The 21,949-nt window shown below is 43.2% G+C and overlaps 1 non-coding gene across 1 annotated transcript; it reads left to right on the top strand.

Moving 5' to 3' along the window:
• The first annotated feature begins 20,301 nt into the window (after positions 1 to 20,301).
• Positions 20,302 to 20,375, top strand: TRNAT-AGU. Its single transcript has one exon. It is a non-coding gene; the product is annotated as a tRNA-Thr (tRNA).
• The last annotated feature ends 1,574 nt before the right edge of the window (positions 20,376 to 21,949 follow it).

The raw sequence follows: 21,949 nt of genomic DNA, 5'->3' as shown, positions 1-21,949 counted from the left end.
TGTATATATTTGTTTGCATGTTGTCTCCCCCATTAAATTGTAAGCTCTTTGAGGGAAGGGACTGTCTTTTGTCTTTTTGTATCCCTCAAGCTTAAGAGAGTGCCTAACATATAGTAGGTACCTAATAAATGTTTATTGATTGGTTGGGTTCCTACTAAAGTCATTCCATTTCTTCCTAATTCCCCTAACCATTCAAAGTATGGTGTGACATACTAGAAAGAACTCTGGGCTCTGAGTCAGACACCTGGGTTCAAATCCTGACTCCAGAGATAACTGTACCATCATGGGTAAATTACTTAATCATTCAGAGCTTCAGTTCCTTTATCTGTGGATGGGGGGGGGGGCGGGAACAAGCATTTATATAGTGCCTGCTATGTGTCAGGCACTGTGCTAAATTCTTTTTTTTTTTTTGCAGGACAATGAGGGTTAAGTGACTTTCCCAGGGTCACACAGCTAGTAAGTGTCAAGTGTCTGAGGCTGGATTTGAACTCAATTTCTCCTGAATCCAAGGCTGGTGCTTTATCCACTGTAGCACTGCCTAGCTGCCCCTATGCTAAATGCTTTTTACAAATATTATCCCATTTGATCTTCATAATAATCCTGGGTGGTAGATGCTGTTATTATCCCCATTTTACAGGTGAAGAAACTGAGGCAAACAGCAGTTAGGTGACTTTCCCGTCACCACAGCTAATGTCTGGGGTCATTTGAACTCAGGTCTTCCTAAGTCCAGGCCCACCACTCTATCCACTGCACCATCAGCTGCCTCATGGGGCTACCAAGCCCTTTTACCACCTACTTTCATGGGGCAATTGTGAAGTTCAAATTTAATTCACCAAGTATATATGCTAAGTATTTACTATATCCTATGAGCTGGGGGTACAGGGCTAAATAAGTAGCACCTGCTGTCAAGGAGTTTAAATTCTACATACACATGAAAATCAATTGTACCATAGAGTGCTTTATAAAACCCACAAAGGAGGCAGGGTACAGCTAGGTAATGTAGTGGATAAGACACTGACCCTGGATTCAGGAGGACCTGAGTTCAAATATGGCCTCAGATACTTGACACTTACCAGCTGTGTGACCCTGGGCAAGTCACTTAACTCTCATTGCCCTGAAAAAAAACTCGCAAGGGTGGCTACTGCCCAAATGCCAACTGGCCTGGTCCCTAGAGATAGAGAAGTTAGTGCTGAACTTGGGTCAGGAACAATGGAGCTCAAAGCTTGCCTTGGCCACCTCAGCCACCTGGTAGCAACTGTAGGACCCTGTGCAGGTGGCAGAAGCCCTCAGAAGTCTAGGCAGCCCTCCTAGAAACTGCAGAGAGTATGCCAACTCGCATTGGTAGAGGAAATTTTCTCAACTAGGAGTTCCACATATGGATGAAATCACAGGTCTAGTCTTTATCCTTTTTAATTTGAGGATCCTCAGAGAGGCCTCCCTTCACTCCCAACACCTAGCAGGTGTCCGGCACATAGTAGGTACTTGGGTATTGCTAGCTGACCGAGTGCTTCCAGGAAGCTTTCCCAGACTCTTCCCAGTCACACTGATCTTTCCATCTGCTCCCCAACCTCTGCTGGCACTTATCAGCTGGACCGTTCATGTTAGTACTTAACTGCAGGCTCCCTTGCCTTGGTATTTAGCTGCTCTAGCCATTCGAATCTCGGTCTCCCCCAGGTAACCTGGAAATCCATCTGAGGCTACAACTCCCAACTTGTCCTTTTGCGTATGCCCCCTCCACCCCACTACCAACAGATACTCTGTAAATACTAAGTGAGATTTTTGAAATGGCTTGAGGTTCTATGGTAGGGTAGCTTAATAAAGATTTGGCTACGGGAGCCATCCAAGATCCATGCACCCCTACCTCTTGCCATCCAGGAAAGTAAATTGAGATAACTCTAGTGGCATTAAGATCATAGTTTTTGAGCTGGAAAGGGGTATCTTCCAAGGTAGAGTAGAAAGAACCCTGCATTTGGAGTCAGAGGACTTGGATTCAAATGCTGACTCTGCCATCTGTGTGACCTTGGGCAAGTCACTATCTCTCTGGACCTCAGCTCCCTCCTCCACAAATTGAGCAGGTTTAACTATATGACATCTAAGTTCTCTCTTCCAGCTCTTGAGCCCTACTCCCTGGGTTTACAGATGGTAAGACAGGGCCAAAGAAGTGAAGTAATTTGTGACGGGTCAAATAAATGGCAGAACGAAAATTTGAACTCAGACCCCTCTGACTCCAAATCTATGTTCCTGCAACCCCACCAACTAGGAATGAATCTCTTGACACTTTGCTAAGTTGTGCCCCCTATGAGTCAATCTGTTGCCCCAAAGAGGGATTCTGTTGAAAACAAAATAATCAAATCCTCCTCTAAAGGACTCCACATTCATTCACCTGATCCCTCTTGGGGAATTTCCTCCTGTTTTAGTGATCCTCACCCCCACCCCCAAACATGGGGTGCCCAGGAGAAGCAGTTTTCTTCTTCTTGTCCACTGTAAGACTCAACTCACAACTCGCACTTTGCAATGTAATAAATCACAGAGATCCCAAGTTTTCAGCCCTCAGGACAGATATTTACAACGATGATGACTTCTCCAGATTTCTCTTCTTCCCAATGGAGCCCAAACTCCTGACTTTCCTCACTGCTACCATCGATGGGAGCCTGGTGCACCTCAAACATTCCCTTCACCTTTGTTGTGGTGCAGTAGATAGATCACTAGGCCTGGAGTCAGGAAGCCCTAGGTACAAATCCTGCCTAGAGATTTCTTTAACAGGGGCAGCTAGGTGGCGCAGTGGATAAAGCACAGGCCCTGGATTCAGGAGGACCTGAGTTCAAATCTGACCTCAGACACTTGACACTTGACTAGCTGTGTGACCCTGGGCAAGTCACTTAACCCCCATTGCCCCCCAAAAAAAGATTTCTTTAACATCTGGGTGACTCTGGCCAAGCCCCTTAATCTCTCCTGAGCCTCGGTTTTCTCATTTGTAAGTTTGTCAAAGAGATAATATGTGTATAGGCCTTTTTGTGGTTATAGTTTAGTCATTTTTCAGTTGCGTTGTTAACCCATCTGGGGTTTTCTTGGCAAAGATACTGGAGTGTGGGGCGGCTAGATGGTGCAGTGGATAAAGCACCGGCCCTGGATTCAGGAGTTCCTGAGTTCAAATCCGGCCTCAGACACTTGACACTTACTAGCTATGTGACCTTGGGCAAGTCACTTAACCCCCATTGCCCCGCCAAAAAAAAAAAAAATATATATATATATATATATATATACTGGAGTGGTTTGCCATTTCCCTCTCCAACTCATTTGACAAATGAGGAAACTGGGGCAAATAGGGTTAAGTGACTTGCCCAGGATCACATAGCTAGTATGCGTTTGAAGCTGCATCTGAATTCAGGTCTACCTGACTCCAGGCCCAGTGCTCTATCTACTACAGAGCCACCTAGCTGCTCTACTGCAGACATTACAATCACAATCTGAAAGACAGCCATGATTGTTACATTGTCTGATGGCACCATTATATCTAAAGAGCTTTATTGTCCTTTAAGGGCTATTACCACATCAGCTATTGCTATTATTGCATTCTGACCAATCTCAGGAAAGGACGCTCCCAGAATCAGAGAAGCTTAGGCACTGGACCTGTGATTTCATTGGCATAGGGAACTCCCAGGTGAGGAAACTCTATTTACCAATGCAGGTCAGCACCTTCTTTACAATGGAAGGCTGCGTAGAGCACTAGGAGTGACTTGCCCAGGATCACACAGCCTAAATATGTGTCAGAGGTGGCACTTGAACTCGACTCCAAAGTCACTAAATGATATAAAAATGCCTGTTACTGTTGTTTTTCTTTTTCACCTCTAAGCACCACTACTTGTCACAGAAGCTTATGGACTTTCAAGATCAAGTCAAGAAGAAGCAGATAGGTGGCACAGTGGATAAAACACCAGCCTTGGATTCAGGAGAACCCGAGTTCAAATCCGACCTCAGACACTTGACACTTACTAGCTGTGTGACCCTAGGCAAGTCACTTAACCCTCACTGCCCCACCAAAAAAAATCAAGTCAAGAGTGAAGGATCTGAAGTCAAAGAATCTGGTTTCAAATCCTAATTCTGCCACTTCCCACCTATGGAAGTATGTCATGTCACTTCTCTGGGCCTCAGCTCCCTTCTCTGTGAAGAAGAAAGGAAACAAGCATTTATTAAGCACCTACTATGTGCCGGGTGCACTTTACAACTATCATCGCATTATCTCTACAAATATGATAGACTAGATAACCCCTGAGGTCCCTAGAAGCTCTGGATCATGGATGCTAGGACCATATTTCCAGATAAGGAAAGAAAAGTTTGGTACTTTCCCCAAATCACATGATTTGGATGCTGCCATTTTCCTTCCCAGCATGCTTGCAATATGGTACACAGAATAGGCAATAGATTCCAGCCTTCTGACTACAAAGATCTTATAACAGGGGTCCCCAACAAGCCCATTCCCCTCAGGGGGATCTTCTGTTTTTGGAATTACTAACTGCAGGTCAGAGTACCATGTCCAGACTGGGACCACTTCATCTTGGAAGTTATTTTGCAGGAGCTAAACCGGTGGGGCTCCTATTCAGGTGGGATCTGATTAAGCCGATCACCCTTCACTTCACACCTGTCCCAAGGAGCCAGGGCAGAGGGGAAGACCCTTGAACAATTTGGAACCATCTGGGGTGCCAGGTTGACCTTTTCTTGTCCCTGAGTTGTAATCGACAACAGTTCTGTGAATGTCAAATCACATCAGGACTCCCCACTGTGCAAAAACTGTCAGTTTACCAACCATTAAACATACCGGGAAGTGCCCTCCAGGGGATCCAATAGAACAACCTGGGCCTCCCCTCCACAGAGAGATCTTGCCAGGAAAAAGAGGGGAAACACAGGGCAACGGAGGCGTGCTCATCATGGGTCCAAAGAAACCAGGAGGGTTTCTGGGAGCTGGTGGTTTTTGGTTTTTAATTTCTTTTCTCATCGCAGATGTTACTCCTGAACCCAGCCGTGCATTTAACATGCCGACTCCCACACGCAGCCGTTCCTCGGTAATGGAAAAACAAATTACGATAATGATGTGTGTGCATCTGCAATTTTAATTTACAATGGGCTTGAAAAGCACTTTCAAAAGATCTTCCATCACTGAACTTGGGGAAATGCCTCCCACCTGACCCAAGGTGCTGGAAGAGATGTCACTGTCCAGGATCCAATAAGCAAGTCGAGTGATTGGCACCTGACAGAGATGGCGTCTCAAGTCTCCAAGGGATGACCATGCTGAGCATTTACCTCCCCCCTCATTGTCCATAGCCACATTCGAATTCTACATCCGTTTAGCAGCATGACAGGACTGTTAAAAAATACCAAATGAGAAAATCCACCATTTTGCCTAGTTAGATTCAAGTCAATACATAGATCTAAAATATGAAACTCACAGCCATATACTTTATTATCTGCTGTCACTGACAGAGGATCTGGAAGGCCTAGGTTCAAGACCTGCTACTTATTGGCTGTGTGACTCTGGGTAAGTCACTTGAACTCTCTGAGACTGTTTTTTCCTGTATGAAATGGGGATAATAATACTTGAATGTCCTACACATGGGACTATTATTAAGATCAGATGAAGAAACTAGGAGTGTTTGGCCTAGAGCAGATAGGTCCAAATTTGGGAGGGGGAGAACATTAGAGTTGCCTTCAATTAGTTGAGGTAGCATGACATAATATAGTGGTTCTCAAAGTATGGTCTGAGCGGGGGCAGCTAGGTGGCACAGGGAGAGGGACAGGGATGGGACCTGGGATTTCACTGGTATGGGGAACTCCCATGTGAGGGAACTCCCACTACCAGTGGAGGTTGGCACTTTCTCTACAATGTACAGTTTTATAAGGTTGTCTAGACCACTGAGAGTGACTTGCCCAGGGCCACACAGCCAGTCTGCATCAGAGATGGAATTTGAACCCAGGTCTTTCTGACTCCAAAGTCAATCTTCTATATACAGATGCTATAAAAATGGCCACTACTGTTCCTCTTATTTCTTCACCAGAGCACCTCCAAAGTACTACTATTTATCTTCAATCAACAACCAATCAGTAAGCATTTATTAGGTGCCTATTATATGCTAGGGCACCTAGGTGGAGCTGCAGGGGACAGAGCACTAGGCTTGGAATCAGGAAGACTCATCTTCATGAGTTCAAATTCTGCCTCAGACCTACATTAGCTGTGAGGTCCTAGGGAAGTCCTGTTTGCCTCAGTTCTTCATATGTAAAATGGGCTGGAGAAGGAAATGGCAAAATCCTACAGAATCTTTGCCAAGAAAACCCCCAAATGGTGTCACAAAGAGTCAGATACAACTGAAATGACTGAACAACCACAAATGTGCCAGGTACTGAGCTAAAGTCTGGGGGCTATAAATCCAAATGGAAACAGTCCCTGTTATAAGAATGCAAGTCATTTCCCAATTGAGAAATGGTCAAAGGATATGAACAGGCAGTATTCAGATGAAGAAATCAAAGCTATCTATTGCCATATGAAAAAAATGTTCTAAATCACTATTGATTAGAGAAATGCAAATTAAAACAACTCTGAGGTACCACCTGACACCTATCAGATTGGCTAGTATGACAAAAAAGGAAAATATTAAATGTTGGAGAACCTGTGGGAAAATTGGAACACTCATGCATTGTTGGTGGAGTTGTGAACTGATCCAACCATTCTGGAGAGCAATTTGGCACTATGCCCAAAGGGCTATGGGATTGTGCATACCCTTTGACCTAGTAATATCACTATTAGATCTGTATCCCAAAGAGATCATAAAAAAGGGAAAAGGGCCCACATATATAAAAATATTTCTAGCAGCTCTCTTTGTGGTGGCAAAGAATTGTAAAGCAAGGGGATGCCCATAATTGGGGAATGGCTGAACAAATTGTGGTATATGAATATAATGGAATATTATTGTGCTATAAGAAATGATGAGAGGACAGATTTCAGAAAAACCTGAAAAGACTTAAGTGGACTGATGCTGCATGAAGTGAGCAGAACCAGAAGAACATTTTACACAGTAACAGCAATACTGGGTGATGATCAACTGTGATAGATGTGGCTCTTCTCAGCAATACAATGATCCAAGACAATTCCAAAGGACTCAGGATGGAAAATGCTCTCCACATCCAGAAAAAAGAACTGTGGATTCTGAATGCAGATTGAACCACACTGTTTCTACTTTTTGTTTTTGTTTTTGTTTTTACTTTTTTGAGGTTTTTCCCTTTTGTTCTGATTCTTCTCTCACAACATGACTAATGCAGGAAAAGATAATGAAAAGAAACAGTCCCTGCCCTCAATGAGTTTACATTCTAATGGGACAATCTTTGAGATTGGCCTTTGCCCTGGAGATCAAATTGTGGAGAAGAATAGTGCTCCTGGGGAGCACTTCCCCAGGAGAGTCTCTTTGAGGGGGGTACAGAGGAAGGGCAATAGACTCATCCAGAAGAGCTGTGTGAAGGCCAGTAACCAATGCTTCCTGGCTATGTGACTGTGGGCAAGTCACTTCATCTTCTTCACCTGAGAAATGAGGATAGACACTTGTAATAACCCACCTGAGAGAATCCTGAGCTACCTGGCTCAGGGTTTTTGTTCTATGACTCTTTGGGGTTTCTCTCCTACCTTGGAATGCTTCAGGCCCTCTGCACTTCCTTTCTAAGAGTTAAGGTTGAAGGGCTGGGATACCTAGGACTGAATCAGATGCTGAAGACACCGGAAGAGCGGTCTTCTCAAAGAAGCCATCAAGAACCGGGATAGACAGCCCAGGAAGCCTCCCAGTGAGAGAATTCTCCTCCTCCCAGCACCCTGACCAGAGAAACCCTGGGAGGCAAGACCACTGCAGAGCCTTGAGCAAGGAGGACCCAGGGGAACCAGAAGAGGCAGCATCCTTGGTTGGGAAAGAGGAGGCAGTAGGCCATGGCACCACTCTGAACAGGAGGACCCCAGGAGTTCCAAAGAGGCAATACCCTGGTTGGAAAAGCTGAGGGGAGGGAGGGAGATTAATAGGCCTGGGCTTTGGGGCAGCTAGGTGGCACAGTGGATAAGCACTGGCCCTGGATTCAGGAGGACCTGAGTTCAAATCCGGCTTCAGACACTTGACACATACTAGCTGTGTGACCCTGGGCAAGTCACTTAACCCCCATTGCTCTGCAAAAAAAATTTTTTTAAATATAGGCCTGGGCTTTGACCAAAGAAGCTCCAAGAAAATCAGAAGAGGAAGTGCCTTAGTCAAGGAAACTTCAGTGGGGAAAGAAGACCACCCAAGGCTCTGATCAGGGGCAGCCAACAACAGGGTTCTGACTAACCCAGATCCCTCAAGGCTACCTAGGGGCAGGAAGCCAGCCGCAGCACTGCAGGAAAGCAAGGTCAGCACCGACAGGGCCCGACCACCTCATCCAAGAGGGAGGGAGGGAGGGGGCAGAACGTGGTCAGGAGCTGAGGCCAGAGCTCAGTTACAAAGAGAAGACATTGAACACTTACCAAGAAATATTTCCAAGAAGCAAACTCGAAAGAAGCAAACAATATAACTTCAAGCAAAGCCTCAGAAAAGGTCTCCAAAAGTACCAGTGACTTTCTTATAGAATTACACATTCTTTCCCAGAACAACTGGATTCATCGCAGACACATTAATAATGTATTGGGGTATTGGGGCGGAGGGGGGGCGCAGCTAGGTGGCGCAGTGGATAAAGCACCGGCCCTGGATTCTGGAGGACCTGAGTTCAAATCCGACCTCAGACACTTGACACTTACTAGCTGTGTGACCCTGAGCAAGTCACTTAACCCTCACTGCCCCACCAAAAAAAATAAAATAATGTATTAGTGGGCCTATCGCTTTTCAGCCATTGACTATTTCCATCTTTGCCCATTGGATGAGTGTGAAGTGAAATCTGAGGGCTGTTTTCATTTACATTTATTTTATCAATAGTGATTTGGAACATCTTTCTTTTCAGAATGCTATCTGCTGGGGATCTAAAAAGGGCAATAAGTACTGCCTGCTCTCAATGGATGGGACAGAAGGTGAAGGGAACAAGAAAATTTGGAACTGAAAATTAAAATTTTAAATTTTAAAAAATCAATCAATTGCATTTAGCAATGTTAGCTCAAATTCTGGGACTCCTAGAACCAAGAAGCTGACTGTCAAATTTCAAGCTTATCTAAATATGGCAATTGCTGATTGGAAGAACACATGAGGCTCATCAGATCCTTCAAACTGCATTCTCTGGTGCCTGCCCACTAAGATTTCTGTATTGAGGCTCTAGCTGGGGGTTGTGCCGAACAAAACCATTTTCTACCAAGCCCACTAGTCCTGCCCTTTTCCCTCACAACTACTGGTCAAAAAATCTGGGCATGGAATGAAAATCCAATGTTGGTCAAAATAACTGCCCTTTGGGGCAGCTGGGTAGCGCAGTGAATAAAGCACTGGTCCTGGATTCAGGAGTACCTGAGTTCAAATCCGGCCTCAGACACTTGACGCTTACTAGCTGTGTGACCCTGGGCAAGTCACTTAACCCCCATTGCCCACCCCAAAAAATAAATAAATAAATAACTGGCCTTCTTCCACCCCAACACTACTAGTATCTCTGGGAACTAGACAATGCAGGTCTAAATCAAAGGATTTTTAATGGACTAAGGACAAGTTATGAGGATGAGAGGGGGATACAGAAAAGACAGTGCCTGCTCTTTTGGCATCCTCATGATGTAAAAAAAACAGTAGCAGTGAGTGGATGCCCATGGTGAACTTATGGGAAGACATAGATAAGAGTTGCATCATTGAAGGGAATGCCCACACTCATTGCCATCACAGATCCACTGGAAGAAAGACCAAAGCGGAGACTAAGGTCTAGCCTTGGGCGTACTCCTAGAGAAGTAGCCTAGGCCCACTTGGAAACAATCATAGTAATTAGAACTGAAAGAATACTTTGAGGACCAGACATTTGGTCCAACCATCTCATTCTACCAAGGAGGAGCTTCAGGCCCAAGGAAGGAAAAGAATTTGACCAATTTCACAGAGGAGCTATGAAAAACACAGAAAAACTTTGTATGACCTGATGAAGTGAAGAAAGCAGAACCAGATAAACTTCATTGGCTTTGAGAAAAAAGAATTTACTAAGGTGTTACAGTAAGAACTGGTGGTACAAAATAGCACTCTCCCCTTTAAACACACAACACGGGAGCAGCTAGGTGGCACAGTGGATAAAGCACTGGTCCTGGATTCAGGAGGACCTTAGTTCAAATCCAACCTCAGACACTTGACACTAGCTGTGTGACCTTGGGCAAATCACTTAACCCTCATTGCCCTGCAATAATAATAATAATAATAATAATAATAATAATAATAATAATAATAATAATAAAATTCCCCTTGGAAAGCTGGGCTCAGAGTGGTGCCGTGGTTTACTGCTCCATCTTACATGTTCCCCCACCCACCCCTCCTGGGGTCTTCCAGCCTATCTATCTAGGTTCTTGCTGGCTTCTTTCTTTCTTTTTTTTTTTTTTAAAGCGAGGCAATTGGGGTTAAGTGACTTGCCCAGGGTCACACAGCTAGTAAGTGTTAAGTGTCTGAGTCCGGATTTGAACTCAGGTCCTCCTGACTCCAGGGCCGCCGGTGCTCTATCCACTGCGCCACTTAGCTGCCCCTTGGCTTCTTTCACAAGACTCTTCCCCTCCAGCATCCTCAATTTCTGGTTATGTTTTTGTTCTGACATGGGCTGGATGAAGGAACTTGCTCAAGTTTCTTTTTGGATTTTGAGGCCATTGTTCAACCTGGTGTTCTTTTTATTTTTTAAATTTATTTTTCTTTTTTTTAATCTTTAAAAATAATAATAGACATTCTTATTTAAAGTTTTACATTCCAAATTCTATCCCTCCTTCCCTCCTTCCCCTTTCCCTTCCCTGAGGTAGTAAGCAATCAAATATAGGTTATATATGTGCATTTATGTAAAACATTAACATATTAGTCATTTTATAGAAGAAAACTTGAATAAAAGGGGAAAATGAAAGAAAGTGAAAAATAGCATGCTTCAGTCTGTGTTTAATCAATATCAGTTCTTTCTTTAGAGGTGGATAGTATGCTTCATCATTAATCCTTTGGGATTGTCTGGGATCATTGTACTGCTGAGAATAATTGTCATTCACAGTTGTTCATCAAACAATATTGCTGTCCCTGTGCACAACATTCTCCTAGTTCTGTTCATTTCACTATACATCAGTTCAAATAAGTCTTTCCAGGCCTTTCTGAAATTATCCTTCTTGTCATTTCTTATAGCACAATAATATTCCATCACCACCATATACCACAGCTTCTTTGGCCATTCCCCAATTAATGGGCATCCCTTTGATTTCCAATTCTTATCCACAACAAAAAGAGCTGCCATAATTATTTTTGTACAAATAGGTCTTTTTCTCTTTTGGGGGATATCTTTGGGATATGAACCTAGCAGATGGTATGGCTGGATCAAAAGGTATGCACAGTTTTATATCTGGTGCTCTTTTTAGATAGTGACTGGAGTCTAAGTGAGACAGCTGGGCTTCTCTGCACCTTTTATATGGCCACCTTACCTGGTAGGCTGCTTAACTGTGTTTCTTGGGTATGAGGGAGGCTTCAATGGGTGGACATGTATCAGGAAATGACTGTGATGTTTTTAAAAAGACATCAAATTTTTAAAAAGAAAAGAAAAAAGAACTAAACACAACTAGAATGTAAGCTCCCTGCGGGTATGGTCTTCTAATGTTTGTCTTTGTACCTCCAGCACCTAACATGATACTTGACAGAATACATACTTCCTAACTAGAGTAACTGAAAAGGCCAAGACTTTAGCTCAAGCAGAGCTCCACCTGGTGACTAATTCAGATATTGCTCTTAGTGAAACTCCCTTAGCTGGGTAATTAACACATCGGCTCCTTATGTGCTTAAAGAGGGCAGATTGATTCTTAAAAGTCTCACAGAAGTACTTTAGTAAGAAGCAGATGTCTGTACCATCAGAGGAGAAGGAGTTTTCTGAAATATTATTTAAAAAGGAAGGAAGCCATTATGCACCAAAATATGCCTAGTCCTGCTTTTTGTGGTAAAGAAAAGACAAAACAAGAAACTATAATCAACATGGGTGCCCATTGACTGGAGAATGGCTGAACAAATTGTGTTCTGAAAATAATGGCATATCAGTGTGCAATAAGAAGTGATGAACATGAGGCAAAAGGCAGTATGGTACAATATAACATGTACTGGCTTGAAAGTCAGAGGACCTGGTTTGAGATCCTGTCTCTGACCCTAGCTGTGTGACCTTAGGCGAATCCTTTCCCCTCCCTAGGCCTCAGTTTCCTCCTCTGCAAAATGAAGAAGTTGGACCAAATGGCCTCTGAGGGCCCTTCCAGCTTGAAAATCTATGATCCATCGAGTTCAGAAAAACACAGAAAAACTTTGTATGACCTGATGAAGTGAAGAAAGCAGAACCAACATAATATAGACAATGTCTACAATTGTGTAAAGAATGCTAAAAAATGACCCATTTGGCCATAGAGAAGAGTTGAGGAAGCATCTCCCTTTTCAGTAAAGAGGTAGGGGGAAATGGGGGTATGCTGTTGGAAGTATTGCTCCATTAGTTGCTTTTGATTAACAGTTATTCTTTGTTTTAAGGGAGACTTCATTTGGGGAAGAGGAGGAGTACAGCCATACATGACTTATAAAAACAAATGCTATCAATTAAAAAAATTTTAACAACCAAAAAATAATATAATTAACTAGTTAAAAATAATTAACTAACTAAAAGAATGAAAGCTTATAGCCAATTGAGAAGAAAAGGCTGCTACAACTTCTTTTCTTTCCAAGATTTACACATCTTGGAATTCCAGAGCAGCAGAGATTCTCAGGGAGGGGAGTCATTGCCACTCCCCATCCCATAGCCCCCTGAAAAAGTATTTCCCAATTGTCCTTAGCAGGATGCGAATTCATCTTCCCCACTTCAGCTTTCAGGGTCTTTTCAAATGCAATAGATTTTATGTTAAGAATTTGAGTCCCAAGGCCGCTAGGTGGCACAGTGGATAGAGCACTGGCCTTGGAGTCAGGAAGACCTGAGTTCAAATCCGGCCTCAGACACTTAACACTTACTAGCTGTGTGACCCTGGGCAAGTCACTTAACCCCAATTGCCTCACCAAAAAAAAAAAAAAATTGAGTCGCACAATAACCTGAGAGGCTGGTCCTGTGCTCCAGCACTCCCTGTCATCCTCATCTTGTTACAGAAGATGAAGCTGAGTCTCAGAAAGGTGGAATGACTTGCCCAGGTTCACACAGTTACTAAGTATCAGAAGCAGGATTTGAACCTAGATCTCTTCTGACTCTAAGGGCAGAAGGTGATCCACCACACCAGGCTGCTTCTCAGAAGAGGAAAAACAAAGTTTACAATCATGGGATCATAGATTTAAACTTCAAAGGATGTCTGATCCAACTCCTTCATTTTACAGATAAGGATCATGAGTCCCAAGGAGATTAAATGACTTGTCCAAGGTCATAGAGTCATTTATTAAGAAGTGTCCACGTGCCAGATACTGTGCTAAGCATTGGAGACTGAGGAAAAGCAAAAGACAGTCCCTGATCTCAAAGAGATTATAGGATAATGGGAGCAAGTGGCAGAGTCTGAGCCGTCCAATTCCAAATCTAACACTCATCCTATTTACAAATAGCTGCCCTCCTCTCTACATTTCCCTAATGTTTTCACTTAAGGAAAATTCAAGATTTGCCTGAACCTGTACAACAAATCAGTTTTGATGGGGTATGGTTTCCTTGAGATATCCAGACTGAGAGCCCCTTCCACCATGCGTTGTTTCTGCCCATGTGTAGTTAGCCAATTTCCCAGGCAGCCACTTTCCTGATAACACTTTCTCAAAAGCTTTCTTTCAAAAGGCACAGACAAGCTCTCCCCACTGTCCCCCCTGACAGTTGGCTAGCAGATACAGTGACATTTCATTCCCGTGTAATGAATGCTGATCACCTACCTACACATTGCACCTAAGATGTGTGCAGTGGGCCCCCAAATCCCCATATCAGAGAGGAACAATGACCCTAAAGGCCAATCCCTGCTGTAGACCAGACCTTGGCAAGATTACAAATCAAGACGCCATGTTTCTATGTGACTGCCAAGCACGAGATCCGTGCTCACCTGGGCTTCGCCTGCCAAAAGGACAGGCTAGAAATGATCAGTTACATAGGCCCTTCTATTCTCCACACCTCCCATTGCCATGAGACTTGAGAGCCATACCTGGAATGAAAACCGTGCATGAGATTTCTCTCTGCTTTGGGTCTCCAGCCTCCATCAAAGTCACCTAGCAGCTGTCTCCCCATCTAGCAAGTATGGACATCTGTAGAGACTATAGGAAGTTGAGGGAAAATCTCTCTTTGTTTTGGGCTGGGGAGCCATTTCTTGTGAGTTTATCTCCAAGATGGCAGCATCCAAAGCAGTTGAGTACCTCTTTAAATGAACTCGCATTCCCATAAATACCCAGATGTTTGGAACAACATTTTTGTTGTAGGAAAAAAAACTGGAAACAAAGTTGGTGTCCATCACTCGGGGGAGTAGGTGAACAAATAAGAATAGAATGAAATCTTTTTGAGCTGTAAGAAAAGGCAACTTGGAAGAATTCAGGGGAGAAGAATTGGCATAAACCAACACAGAGCAAAATTAACAGAGGCAGGAAAACAATACATACACACTCCCAATAATATAGATGGGAAGAATACTAAGGAGTAGCTAAAATCAGATTAAGGGCAGCTAGGTGGGGCGTCAGTGGGTAGAGCACTGGGCTTGAAATCAAGAAGACTCCTCTTCATGAGTTCAAATCCGGCCTCCATATGCATTAACTGGGTGATTCTGGGCAAGTCACTTCACCCTGTTTGCCTCAGTTTCCTCATCTGTAAAAAATGAGCTCAAGAAGAAAATGGCAAACTACTTCAAGATCTTAGCCAAGAAAACCCCAAGTGGGGTCACAAAGAGTTGGACATGAAACAACTCAACAAGGAGCAAATTAACTGTGGTGAAAAATCTTGGTCCAGGAAACCGCGTGATGAAAACCAACTTCTTATCCTCCACAGAGAGGTAGGGAATTATAAGTACCAAATGTAGTACGTACACTCAGACTTAGCCAGTGAGTTGACTGGGTCTTTTTGTTACAAAGGAGCATCCAATTCCTGGAAAGACAGAGTGTCCACAAATGATTGGGATGTCAAAACAAATGGCATAAATAAAACTTAAAAAAGAAATTGCTCTAGAAGTAGAAAGTTACATTAAAATGAAAGGATGGGGGGGGGCGGAACAAGAGAAGTAACACTTGTTTGTGGTTTACGTCATGCAGTTCCCAATTTACAAACAGCCGTGCTCTCCTAAAGCATGTCTGTAAATTAATTGACTGGAATTTTGAATGCATTTTCCCATAGAAACAATGCTTGGTTCTCAGGCTAGCCCCCAAAAGCTACATTATGAAGCTACGCTTAGGCTGGAAAAAAACATTAACAGCCATCAGGTGCAAACCTCTCACTTTAAAAGGTGAAGAAACTGGGGGCAGCTAGGTGGCGCAGTGGATAAAGCACTGGCTTTGGATTCAGGAGGACCTGAGTTCAACTCCAGCCTCAGACACTTGACACTTAACTAGCTGTGTGACCCTGGGCAAGTCACTTAACCCTCATTGCCCTAAAAAAAAAAAAAAAAAAAAAAAAAAAAGGTGAAGAAACTGAGCCCCAAGAGGTCATGGGAGTTGCCCAGGTTCACAGAAGTCGGACTCAAACCCAGGTCCTCCAAATCCAAACCCGGGGCTCTTTCCATTGCACCACACTGCCTTCCTTTATCCTTCTGCCTAGCTCTCCTCCCCCAACCCCCAGCTCCCCAGGGTGCCAAGTACCACATTTGGAACATTGCAGGCAATTAGAGGGGACTGCTTAATAATCTTGGCATCTGGCCAACAGGTATTTGCTGCCTGTGGCTCCACCTTCCAGCCCAAGCCTACTGGGGAAACAGCTGCAAAGTCTGAAGTTGCCGCCTTCCAACTTGCCACCCAGGATTATACCAAGGGCCATCGGGATGCCAGAGCTAATGAACCCATCTGGCTGGCTGGCTAACACTTCTGGCTGGACCCACAGCCCCACGTGTTTCCTCCCGAGTTGGCAAGAAATGCTCAAGCTTTCTAGAAATGACAGAGGAAGTCGAAAACAAGGAAGTGATTAATATGGCCCTGGTGGTAATTAGTACCTAAGTTAAGGATTTGTTTAATAGTGTTCTCACTACTCCCTCCAAGTAGATGTGGGAACAATATTTGGAATGAAAACAAAAAGCAGTTCCCACTTACTAACTTAGCCTTTCTTCCTGGCAGGAGCCCCCGAGTTCATGTGTATTCATTAAGATCTAACCCTAATTGCTCCCTCGTCAGCTATGAATCTTAAGAAGCTTAGCTGCTAAGTGCTTAAATTGTGTTTGCTGACAGAAAATGGAATTTTCTCTAATGATTAGATGGGGATGCCCCATATTATTATTACAGGGATTTGACACATATTAAGCTGCAGAAACCATGCCAGGGGCTCACTTTAGAGTTTGGAAATTAAACAGGTGCACTTTGTATGGGTCTCCTCCCCTCCTCCCCCCACCCCCACCCCCAGGATGCCAGCATACACTAGCAATCAAAGAGACTGACTGCTGGTGCCTCCAAAGCTGAGTGAGAAGAGACTGCCGTGCAGTGGCAAGAGCCCAAGATGAGGAGTCAGAGGACCTGGGTTCCAGCCTCAGGATCTGCTCTTTGGGGCTCTGCCAATTAGGTGCTGTCTGACCCTGAGCAAGTCCCTTCCCCTGCCTGGGCCTCATTTTCCTCTACAAAATATGGGAATTGGACTCAATGGCTTCTGAGGTCTCTCTCTTCTAACTTGGAATCTAGGATCCTAAACCTAGGTTCTTAAGTCACCTCACTTCCTTAGTCCTCAGTTTCCTTATCTGTAAAATGAGGTCATGAGACTTTATGGTCCCATACACCTCTAGGATCTTAATATGTTCCTGTGTCCCTTTCCCTGTCTGGGCTTCAATTTCCTTCACAGAGCTCAGAGAGTCAATCACAGTGTAGAGCTGGAAGTGACATTGTATTTCATCTCATCTAATGTCCTCCAAACTTTTTTTTTTTTTTGCGGGGCAGTGGGGGTTAAGTGACTTGCCCAGGGTCACACAGCTAGTAAGTGTCAAGTGTCTGAGGCCGGATTTGAACTCAGGTACTCCTGAATCCAGGGCCGGTGCTTTATCCACTGCCCCCCTCCAAACTTTTTTGATCATACACTATCATGAAAAAAAAATTAAGCACATAGCCCAAATATTGGTATATTTATAAATTACATGCATATTGTATATGTAATATAATATATACTAATATATTATGAACATCATGAAATACAAAAATGTAAACATTTGAGAAAGATGAAATAAATAATACTTTAAGATGATTTCTTGTATTAGCAGTACAAAAAAACCTTTCTGCACCAAGAAAATGAAAGGAATAATGAAGCATAGTCAATTGAACTTTTTGCACTAAATAAGAGAAATGTGACTAAACAGGCTTCATTGTTATTTCAAAAATAATGGTTTAATACTTTCTGATGCAGCAGGAAGGGCTAAAATCTAAGTTGAAGGTTGTTGTTTTTCTTTTTCAATTCTGGATTTTAACAACAGTCTTAATTGAAAAAGATACCTCAGTAAACTACCCAGATCAAAATGGAAACAATATCGCCCTTGGCTACGCTTAGTACATCTCCTCCACTAATTATGCAAAGGTTTTTGCTAATTGGAGACTAGCTGGACAAATTGTGGCATAAGGGCATAATGGAACATTATTGTGCCGCAAGAAATGACCAAAGAGATGCTTTCAGAGAATCCTGGGTAATATGAACTGAAGCCAAGTGAAAGCGAAGTAAGCAAAACCAAGAGAGTAACTGATGAAGTTAGAAAAACAACTCTGAATGCCGCCAAGAACTTTGCTCAGCTTCAGACCAACCATGTGTATGGAGGATCTGGGATGGGGCACGTTACTCTCGGCTCCTGACTGAGGGGGTGGATACAAGGTGCAGAGCCAGACATTTTTGGACACGGCCACTGTGTGGATTGTTTCGCTTGACAATACTTATTTGTTACAAGAGGTTCCCCCCTTTTCTTTCTCTCAGTTAATTGGGGAGGGGGGAGGGAGGGCCATGGGGAAAGAGGGGATTAGCAATAGTGGGTCATTTGAAAACACTTTTAAAAATACACAGAAGAGAAGAGAACAGTCAGAAAGAATCACTGACAAGCAGAAAGAAAAGTTTTTTAAAGGAACACAGAATTTAATATGTAAATATATATTCCTATATATATAAAATCAAGTGGTATGAAATGAAGATTCATGGTTTCACATAGAATCTTCTTTTTTGTGTTCGGATGTGTGCTGGGAAATGCTCCTTTGTTGAGATTTAAGTTCAGGATAAAAAAGGATTTTTGTTGAAATTTGGCTAGTAAATTTTCATCCTCCCTGATGTCTTGTTCTTACAATCAGAAGGTGTTGCATATCTACATATGTGTGTGTGTTTATAATATATATTTTAACAAATGAGTTCAACCCTCCCCCCAAAAAACCCCTTTACTTCTAAATGTTTTTAAAGAAGGTTAGAAAATTCTGTTTATAATTTTTTTAAGAGCATGAATGGGAGAGTTTTGATAGGTAATATATCTCCATTATTCCGGACGCCAGATGCTTAGTTTTTAAGCATCTTGCTTCTTGTGATAGCTTTATGTTATCATTAATGTCTAGTTATTATCTTGAAGCACAATATACTTTTAGGAGGAGGGATGTAAACCCCTATTTCAAAGGATCTTGCTAAATTCTGATTTTTTTTGGCCAATTTCTTATCCGATCTGATTAAAATCTCATTGTTTTTAACCCTGTAACATAGCTGACAAAGAGCTCACCCCGTGACTGGAAAAAGCATGGGCTTAAACATTTTCTTGTGGTTTCTAGCAGTATTATCTTGAATCCCGGATTTCTTTGCAAAACTTTTTAAGCTACCAGCCCATCTTGCGATGGTTAGTTTAATTCAAAGTAGATCAATGGTTCATGCACTCCTTTTTAGATAAAATTTTGATAACTGTATTTCAACATAATTGGCTCCTTTGTAATCCTCTGTATTCTATGGGATGTATTTATAAGCATTCTGAAAAGGGGGTGCAGTACGAGTGAAGTGAGCAGAACTAGGAGAAACTTTTCTACAAAGACAAGAACACTTTAAAGACTTCTGATCAATTTAATGATAAACCATGAGCCCAGAAGATTAAAAGATGAATAACACCGCTCAACTCCTGCCAGAGAGGTGATGGAGTTAAAAATGCAGAAAGAAGCATAATTTTTGGACATGGATAATGTGGAAATTTGGTTTGACCAACTATGTAAATTTCTTACAAGGTTGTTTGGTTGTTGGGGTTTTTTTTTATTTCAACGGAAGGATCAGTGTAAAGCAGATATAACAAAGTGCCTACTGTGTGCCTATTGAACTTTTTTTTAATACAAAAAAAGGTGTTCATACATGGACTTCCTCAGATTGCCAAAGGGGTCGGTGACACCCAAAGGATAAGAACATCTCTGGACTAGATGCCTTAATCCACAATCCACTTACCTGGCAAGTACAAAGTATCATTCCCTGTTGTGTCACAGCACACTGGAAACAAACTGACAAGTAAGGGTGTCACTGTCAACCCCTTAGTGCTGTCTTTCTTCAGATCAATCTGTATATTAAATATTAGAGATGGGGGGGCAGGACTAGGACCTGTGATTTCCTTGATTAGAGAACTGTTGGGTGAGAAAGCTCCCTATACTATATACCTATAGCACTTGCAGGACAGCTGGAAGGTACAGTAGATGAAGCACATCTTCCTGAGTTCACATCTGGCCTCAGACATTTACTAGCTGTGTGACCCTGGACGAGTCACTTCACCCTGTTTGCCTCAGGTCCTCATCTGTAAAATGAGCTGGAGAAGTAAATGGCAAACCACTCCAGTATCTTTGCCAGGAAAACCCCAAATGGGGGTCAGAGAGGGCAATTTGCTCTTTAGCTTTTAAGAGTTTCCTGGGGCAATGAGAAGTTAAGTGACTCAGCCAGAGTGATATAATTAATAGAGATCAGAGGAGGGGCTTGAAAGTATCCTCCCCATTCTGAGGTAGGCAAAGGGGGAGGTTCAGAGGAGTCTGAAATCTCCTATGCTAGTGTAGCTCCTACTGGGGCCCTGTAGCTTAGTGGTATAAAGCGTCTGCCTAGTAAGCAGGAGATCCTGGGTTCGAATCCCAGTGGGGCCTATTTGTTTTTGCAAGTATTTCACAAGTTTTTAAATTAAAAAAAAACTGTAAGCAAATTCTAATTGTTTCTTCCCACACCCCCATAAACCACGATGCACTTTCCTCTCTGGAGATCCTTTAGCTAGTACAACATCCTAATTTTGCAAAGGAGGAAACAAGTCCAAAAAGGTCACCTGCCTTGCCTAATCTCACACAGAATCCAGGTGCTTGGACTCCATATTCAGTATTTTCATGAAAATCAAATGACATAAATAGTGGAAAGTGCTTGACAAATGTTAAAGAGCTGGATCGATGTCAGTTACTATGACTATCTCAGAGGAACCCTACAACAGCTGAAAGCATGAATGAATGAATGAATGAATGAATGCATGCATGCATGAATGAATGAATGAATGTTACTACAAGCTCAGGAGACAAGACCTCACCCTTATCCAGGCATCTTGCCACGTCTTGCCCTCAGCTATCTGGGTACAAGATTACAAACCCCACTGCATACAGATGGGTAAATTAGGAGCATCTAGATTATCGTCTACATCGAATTATGCTCTATTGGGGTGAACACAACGATCAGGCTTCCTAAGCCTAGGGGCCCATGACCCCTGTCTTTCTAGGCCCCAGGAAGTACCCTTCAGGTTCAGGTCAAAACTTTCCAGAGCTCTCAAAGTGCAGATTTATTGGGCCCGCCGCCTGCTGTCCGTCCCAGAATTCTGTCCATACACCTCTTTAGTAAATCCCCACCCCCACCCCCCTTCCCCTTCCTGACCGCTCTCCTCATTCTCTAGTTTATTTGAACAGAACTGCCTCTAGTCAGATAATAAACTCTTTTCTGGCCGCCCCCTGCAGTCCCTTCAACTCTTTCAAATCCTCTTTCTGAATCCAGTATCTGGAAACAGCTTCCCTTTTCTCAAAGTCCCTGCCCCCACCTTTGTCCCTACCCCCACCCTCCGGCACCAGCCCGCACAGATGTCTTGTAGCTGCCTGTCAGTCAATAGTTACATTAGCATTTCCAAAGCCCACATTTACATCGCATAACTTTTCAACTATAGGGGAAACAAGGGTTACAATCCAATACACAATAGAAATTGGGAGGGGGGGGATTTCTTTACACCTACTTCTTTCTTCCCCATTCTTTAGTGATTACCAGTCTCCTAGACTAGGGGAGCTCATAGTTGTGTGATTCTGGAGTCCCTTTGCAATCACCCGGAGCCAAAAGAACCACATGACTCCTGTGTGCCCTGTAAAGGCCTGGATAAAAGAATGTGCTAATACAGACATTAGAGGCTTGGGAGAGCTCAGGTTCTTAAAGGGCGAAGAAAGAGGGTGAAAGAGCCACATGGGCAAGTAGAGAGAAGAATGCCTAGAGTCAGGAGGGAAGGCTTCCGGGAGGAAGAGAAGCTAGGGAAAAGTGAAAGGACCCAAGCCCCCAAGTCACAAACTTTGGGGCAGGCCACCTACTCCAACCTCCTCGTTTTAGATATTATGAAACTGAGCCCCAGAGGAAGCGATTTGGCCTGAGGCACAACACCCACAGGAAGTGGCAGATGTTTTGTTTTGGAGTGGGGAAAATGAGATGT

This window comes from Dromiciops gliroides, chromosome X, assembly GCF_019393635.1.
Source record: "Dromiciops gliroides isolate mDroGli1 chromosome X, mDroGli1.pri, whole genome shotgun sequence".
NCBI lineage: Eukaryota > Metazoa > Chordata > Mammalia > Microbiotheria > Microbiotheriidae > Dromiciops > Dromiciops gliroides.
The sequence above is the reverse complement of the archived record's forward strand: the minus strand, read 5'-3'. Positions and strand labels throughout refer to the sequence as shown.